The following is a 6,806-nucleotide window of genomic DNA, read 5'->3' on the forward strand; positions in this document are numbered from 1 at the left end:
AACGTGTACAGTATGTGCGTTTTTTATTTTCCATCAATGGAATTTTTAAATAGCACCTCTCTGTTATTCTTTCTTTATACAATTTCTCCAAATGCAAAAAAGTCACATTTTGCTGTGTGACAGGTTTTATGTTTTCACTTTTTATTAGCTGTTATGAATTGAAAGATGGACATCTCATGGACATCGTGAGCGATTAAACCTAATCAAAAATACAATCCATATTAACATATAATACAATTCAATTGTTTTAACACAAGAAAAATAATCGAAGTGAGTTCACATTCACAAGCATTTACAAGTTTAAAACTTAAGGTGTTCAAAGTTACACTTACTTAATTTGCATTACATGTAATTTATTTATCCTTACAATTGATTCAAACTTTAATATTGGGAAGTTTGGTTAACCTACTTTTATACGTCTACGGTAGGTAACCTACTTTTATACGTCTACGTTAGGTAAATATTTTCCAATATTACATTTTGCAAGTTCAGTTAATGAATATTAATTGAGGGCAACATTTCTAATGTGAAATTATTAAATTTGATTGGATTATTTTGATCCTATGGGTGTATGGGCATTTTACCAACACAATAGGCGGTCCAACTGGGAAGAGAACCAATCTAAGCTCCTTTCTGTGATCTCTCAACACACACTCCATCGTCAATTCACTCAAACTTTTGTATACTATTTGTGAAGCACAATTTTAAACTAATCGGTACAGAAAATGGATGGATGGATGGATATATTATATTATATTATATTATATTATATTATATTATATTATATTATATTATATTATATTATATTATATTATATTATATTATATTATATTATATTATATTAGTACATTATGATTTGAATCACCAATCTTTCAGTTAACATCCGAAAACACTAACCAATTGAACGACAGAGACGTAATACCAACTGGTTGATTTAGCTTTTATAGATTAGTGACCTGACAATGTCAAATGGCACAAAAGCAACTTGAGACTCAACTAATTGCATAGAATTGGCCAACAAACTGAAGTTTTTAAAAAACAAGTCATGGAGCGTTTCCCACTAGATCCAATGACCAAATCCTAACGACAAAACAAAGAGATATAACTGGGTGGGCTCCAAAAACTAGACACAACTCATGGAGCATTTCCCAGTAGATCCAACAATCAAGTCCTAGCGACAAAATACAGAGACATCACTTTGAGATTCATTAAGCATGCCAATTCATGCTAAACTTAGGGAATTGATCTGAATGCTGTGCATAACAGCACCAGGTGGCCTTCTCTTCAGCAACCATAGCAATTTGTATAGGTTCCATCAACAGTCTGATCTGAATTGCGAACTAATGCAAAGTTTTGCTTTCAGAGATGGTAAGCAGCCCGGGGTGGGCTCAAACCATCAAACTTTCAGTTAACAGCCGAGCGCACTAACATGTTGCGCCACAGAGACTTGGGTGAGACGGAGGGTGTTTGAGTCAGCTTTTAAAGGATAGTGATCTGACAATATCCAATGGCAAACCGCATGATATTCAACTCATGTAAATTTTATAATTCACAGAAGCCGCCTGTAAAGAACAATGAACGGTTACCTGCCCATTAGATCCAAAGCTCTGATGTCAAAACAGAGAGATGTTACAAGATGGGCAACAACCACCAAAACTTTTGTTTAAGAGCCAAACATGTAAACTATGAGCTATGACTCTGTGATCCAAAGATCAATCACTGGCATCAGTAAACACAAGCGTCCCCGGGTGGGTTTGAACCACCAACCTTTCAGTTAACAGCCGAATGCGCTAACCAGTTGCGCCACAGAGACTTGCTGCTCGCACTGTGATTCAGCTATCATAGGATAGTCATCTGGCACTGTCCACTGGCAAACCACATGATATTAAACTCATACATTTTCTGATTCACAGAAGCTTGTAAAGAACAATGCACGGTTACTTGCTCACTAGATCCAAAGCCAAAGTTCTGATGCCAAAACAAAGAGATGTTACAGCATGGGCAACAACCACTAGCCTTTTAATTAAGAGCCAAACATGCAAACGAAGCAATGAATCTGAATTTTGGGTGTTCCTCTAAAATTGGTTAAGGCCAATTCACACAACATCCAAACGCGCTGACCCCTGCTCTCCAGCAAGTATAGCCATTTGTTTTGTTCCGATTCACAGGCAGAGTTGACAAACCTGAATAATTGTACAAACCGGATTTGGTTGAAGTTGGGAAATTGTGTAAAATGTAAATAAAAACCTTTTCAACCTATATTCAATTGAATACACTACAAAGACAACATATTTAATGCTCAAACTCATAAACTTTATTTTATTTTTCAAATAATTAACTTAGAATTTCATGGCTGCAACACGTGCAGTAGAAGTTGGGAAAGGGCATGTTTACCACTTTGTTACATCACCTTTCCTTTTAATAACACTCACTAAACGTTTTGGAAGAGAGGAGACTACCGTAATTTTCGGACTATAAATCGCGTTTTTTTTCATAGTTTGGGTGGGGGGGGGGCGACTTATACTCAAGAGCGACTTATATATGTTTTCACAAATTTCTACTTGATCATTAACACATCGCTTACAAGTATAGTTGACCACTTCACATGTTATTTTTAGTATAGTTGATCACTTCACATGCTTTGATATCTCATATTCAAAACATGAAAAATAGAGAGAAAAAAATCAAATAAAGTAATTAACACTTTAAAGCGCCATATCCTCTGGACATGTCCTCTATCACCAGGATGACATAAAGGAGAAATTTGATCAATGGATTTAATGATTTGGAGTGACACAAATGATTTGATAATATTGTTGTTTATGTGATAGTTATTTAAAATATAGTTGTACTAGGTTCATCTTGTTTTTTCTTTTTCAATTACTTCTCTGGTTCTTCTATATCAAACAAATTTGTTTTACTCTGATGAAGGCGGAAGATTCCGCCGAAACATGTCAGGTAAATGAACCTAAAACAAATTTGTTTGATATAGAAGAACCAGAGAAGTATTTAAAATATAGTTTATGTATCGTTGTATGGGCCTGTGGAATAATTTGAACTGTGGCGCGGCACACGGCATTGTTGACAAAGGACGATTGATAAAAGACGAGAAATTTGATCGATGTATTTAATGATTTGGAGTGACACAAATGGTTTGATAATATTGTTGTTTATGTGATAGTTATTTAAAATATAGTTTATATATCGTTGTATGGGCCTGTGGAATAATTTGAACTGCGGCGCGGCACACGGCATTGTTGACAAAGTCGATCGATGGATTTAATGAATTGGAGTGACACAGATGGTTTTATAAACGTGTTATTTATGTAATAGTGTTTTTTTAAGTAACTGAATATTACGTCAGGCCCGTTCTCAGCTCCTCGTTTGTGTTTGTCACGTTAGCATACCGTATCGTTTAGCCCAAGGGTGGGCAAACTACGGCCAGCGGGCCAAATCCGGCCCGCCAGCCCTGAACAAATTGTATTATTAAACATGTGTTTTGGTCATTTTGCCTGCAATGACTGCATTTCCCCAGTAGATGGGTAACCGCTCGCCTGCGCATTTACTACCGGAAGCCGTGTCAGAAAGCTCGGTGCACACTCACAAGTGCGTGTACGTACTCAGTAGTACGGACATGGCACACTCGCGCTCTATTTGTATCAGTCCCGAATTTAGAGCGTGGGCTGTGACGACAGCATTCTTGTAATTCGCGCGCTGAGCTTTCAGATGCAGTTTTGCGCTAAAGCCACCCACAAACCTTCCCCTGGAATCCTTCCATTAAAATGAGTCGCCCAAGGAAAAGCAAGGTGGACACAGTGCCGAGCGTTTAAAAGAGAGTGGCCAATTTGGCTCGACGTACGCGACGTGACGTTCAGCCACATGAACGTCAACATCAACCCATCACAGATCGAGGTAAACGGACCAACACCTCGGATCTCGCCTAAGAATAGCCACAACAAATTTTACTCCAGACTATGACGCACTAGCAAACTTTAACAAAAAAGACAGCGGTGTCTACAAGCCTACTGGAACCTACAAAAGGATTATAAGGAAGGAACACAAGAACTTTAAGAGACTGCTCATATCTGTCAGAGAGATTCTGCTCTGACAACTGAGCGGAACTTTTATCTGTTAAGATTGTGCATGGCACAACAGAAAGTTAATGTTCCATGGCTTTTTTCTATGAAGAACCCAGAGAGAGTTATTTAGTTATTATTTATTTCCAGTTTTTTCTGTGAAGAACTCAGCGAGGGCTATTTAGTTATTATTTATTTCATTAATAGTGTTATTATTTGTTTCCTGACTTTTTTTCTGTAAAGAACCTGGAAAGGGTTATTAAATAACCGTTATTTGGTTATGTGTGGCTTTCTGGAAAACAATAAATTTTTTAAGCTCCCCTATGATCGTCACACTTTTTCTGTTACAAACTGACACCGGCCCCCCATCAGAGAAGGGAAACGTTATCTGGCCCTCACAGGAAAAAGTTTGGGGACCCCTGCTATAAGGGATGTTGTCGTTTAATAATACATAAGCGGTGAATAAACGAATCCGCTAATGAGACCCCAAAAATAATTTGACGATAAATAAACGAATCCTCTAACGAGACCCCAAAAATAATTTGTTGATTAATAAACGAATCCTCTAATGAGACCCAAAAAATAATTTGTCGAACCAACCTTTTTGAACCATTTCACAACTAAGGACAAACAAAAAACAACAAACAGTGGAGTGTCCTGGTTTTGATGCAGACGGGAAAGGGGTTGCGACCCCAGGGAACATGTTAATTAAAGTCAAAGTCAAAAGTCAAAGTCTGCTTTATTGTCAACATCTTCACACGCCGAGACACACAAAGAGATCGAAATTACGTTTTCCCTATCCCACGGTGACAAGACATATTACACGATAGACATACAAGTAAACGACGCAATATAAAAAACAAGAAGGCACAAACAATAAATAACTAGAATTTTGCAATTTCTGGAGAAATTGCGTGTGAAGGCGAAATGTATGAATAACTTTTTCGGGGAATGCTGCCGAACGATGTTGAAACGTGTTGAATTACTTGAGAAATGTAGAATATTTGGAGAATTTGTGGTGAATTTCAAAATTGAAAGTTTGGAATATTTGGTAAGTGGGAAGTTGTGGAATAGGTAGGCAAAAGATGAACAGTTGAAAGTTGGAATGGGTTGAATCGGTAGAAAAATGTAGAAGTTAGAGTAGAAAAACGAAATTTTGGAGAATTTGGTTGAATTTTAAATTTGGAATTGTTGGTAAGTGGGAAGTTGTGGAATAGGTAGGCAAAAGATGAACAGTTGAAAGTTGGAACGGGTTGAATCAGTTAAAAAATGTAGAAGTTAGAGCAAATGTTGAATCCCCATAGAGAATGAATGGGAAAATAAAAAAAAGCAATTGCGCCAAAATCTTTCTAAATTTCGAACAAAACAAAAAAAAACAGCCTCAGGAGGTTCACTTTTGGGGTAAAAATGTTGAAACGGGTTAAATCGGACAAAAAACGAAGACGTTAGCGCAAATGTAGCTATTTGGGGCACTTAGTGTTGAAATAAGGTCACTTCCGGCTTGATTCGGGTCATTTCCGGTCTAATTTGGGTCACTTCCGGTTTATTTGGGTCACTTCCGATTTAAAACAGGTCACTTCCGGTTTAGCTGAGGTCACTTCCGGTTTATTAGGGGTCATTTCCGGTCTAAAAAAGTCACTTCCGGTTCATTTGGGGTCACTTCCGGTTTGATTTGGGGTCACTTCCGGTTTACCAGAGGTCACTTCCGGTCTATTTGGGGTCACTTCCGGTCTATTTGGGGTCATTTCCGGTCTATTTGGGTCACTTCCGGTTTAATTTGGGTCACTTCCGGTTCGTCTGAGGTCACTTCCGGTTTATTAGGGGTCATTTCCGGTCTAAAAAGGTCACTTCCGGTACATTTGGGGTCACTTCCGGTTTGATTTGGGGTCACTTCCGGTTTACCTGAGGTCACTTCCGGTCTATTTGGGGTCACTTTCGGTTTGATTTGGGGCACTTCCGGTTCATTCTGGGTTCATTGGTGGCACTTCAGGGTCATCCAAGATGGCCGCCACACTGGAATTGGGGGTCAAGGGTTGAATTGTGTGAGCATAGTGGAAGTGGGGGTGAATGGGAGTGAATGTGGTAAGCATAAGATGAGTAAAGGGAATAAATGTGGAATGGGTTGAATCGGTCGAAAAATGTAGAAATTAGAGTGGAAAAACGAAATTTTGGAGAATTTGGTTGAATTTCAAATGTGAAAGTTCGGAATTTTTGGTAAGTGGGAAGTTGTGGAATAGGTAGGCAAAAGATGAACAGTTGAAAGTTGGAATGGGTTGAATCGGTTGAAAAATGTAGAAATTAGAGTGGAAAAACTGAATTTTGGAGAATTTTGGTTGAATTTCAAATTTGAAAATTTGGAATTTTTTGTAAGTGGGAAGTTGTGGAATAGGTAGGCAAAAGATGAACAGTTGAAAGTTGGAATGGGTTGAATCGGTTGAAAAATGTAGAAATTAGAGTAGAAAAACAGAATTTGAGAGAATTTTGGTTGAATTTCAAATTTGAAAATTTGGAATTTTTGGTAAGTGGGAAGTTGTGGAATAGGTAGGCAAAAGATGAACAGTTGAAAGTTGGAATGGGTTGAATCGGTTGAAAAATGTAGAAGTTAGAGGTGAAAAACGAAATTTTGTGAAATGTCGAATGTGCCATTAAGAATGGATGGGGAAAAATTTGTCGGAATTTTGGGAATTTTGCGGAATCGGAAAATTTTCGGAACGAGAAAAATGGAAGCGC

The 6,806-nt window shown here is 37.8% G+C and overlaps 1 non-coding gene across 1 annotated transcript; it reads right to left on the reverse strand.

Moving 5' to 3' along the window:
• Nucleotides 1–1,739: 1,739 nt before the first annotated feature.
• trnan-guu (transfer RNA asparagine (anticodon GUU)) lies at nt 1,740–1,813 on the reverse strand. Its single transcript has one exon. It is a non-coding gene; the product is annotated as a tRNA-Asn (tRNA).
• Nucleotides 1,814–6,806: the final 4,993 nt, after the last annotated feature.

Source organism: Syngnathus typhle, linkage group LG21 (assembly GCF_033458585.1).
Source record: "Syngnathus typhle isolate RoL2023-S1 ecotype Sweden linkage group LG21, RoL_Styp_1.0, whole genome shotgun sequence".
Taxonomy (NCBI): domain Eukaryota; kingdom Metazoa; phylum Chordata; class Actinopteri; order Syngnathiformes; family Syngnathidae; genus Syngnathus; species Syngnathus typhle.